The sequence below is a fragment of the Phoenix dactylifera genome, chromosome 4 (genome assembly GCF_051530095.1).
Source record: "Phoenix dactylifera cultivar Ajwa chromosome 4, Ajwa_hap1_PhDact_Kaust_v1.1, whole genome shotgun sequence".
Lineage (NCBI taxonomy): Eukaryota > Viridiplantae > Streptophyta > Magnoliopsida > Arecales > Arecaceae > Phoenix > Phoenix dactylifera.
The window spans coordinates 20,178,647-20,179,523 of NC_143193.1; the positions used below are offsets into that span (position 1 = coordinate 20,178,647).

The following is an 877-nucleotide window of genomic DNA, read 5'->3' on the forward strand; positions in this document are numbered from 1 at the left end:
TATACTTGTTGAGGTTGGTCATTCCTCGACCTGAAATTTGGATGGTTCTTCCATCTAGGGTTGTAAGTACCCGAAAAAGGATTATTGAAAGATTTTTGATAGGTATTCATAACATTGGCCTGATCGTGCAAGACTTTCTTGAATGCGGGTATTGTGGGGCAATCAGTGATGAGATGGCCAGGCATCTCGCAAATCCTACAACACTCGCTGTTATGTTCTACGGTCTTGACGGGTTCAATCCTTCTAAGTTCAATTTCCTCTACCTTCCTAGTAAGGGCTGCCATTTTAGCTTGAATATCATCCTGAGTATTAAGGTTGTAAAGGCCCCCGTGTGGAATGCTAGTAGGCTTAGGCAAAGGTTTATTCACTCTATCCCCTGTATCCCATAATTGTGCAGTCTCTGCGAGAGAGTCTAAATAGTCCCATGCCTCATCGGGTTGCTTTTCCAGAAATAGACCATTGCACATAGTCTCTATAAATTGTTTTAATTGTGGAGACAATCCCTCGTAAAAGAAACTAATGGTTCTCCATGTTTCAAACCCATGATGAGGACAAGAGAGAAGCAAATCTTTAAATCTCTCCCAGCATTCATAAAATGTTTCATGGTCTTTTTGTTGGAAATTACTAATGTGCCTTTTCAAAAAGTTAGTCCTTTGTGCGGGAAAGAATTTTTTCAAGAATTCTCTTTGCATATCATGCCATGTTCCTAACGATCTTGGTCTCAAGGAGTTCAGCCATGTTTTGGCTTTATCCTTCAAGGAAAAAGGAAACAAGGTTAATTTAAGGACATCTTCCGATACATTTGGCACTCTAAATGTGATACTAATTTCCTCAAAATCCTTAAGATGAAGATAAGGGTTCTCGGATTCCATTCCAT

At 39.7% G+C, this 877-nt stretch overlaps 1 pseudogene; it reads left to right on the forward strand.

Moving 5' to 3' along the window:
• Positions 1 to 537: 537 nt before the first annotated feature.
• LOC148699994 (small nucleolar RNA R71) lies at positions 538 to 635 on the forward strand (annotated as a pseudogene).
• The last annotated feature ends 242 nt before the right edge of the window (positions 636 to 877 follow it).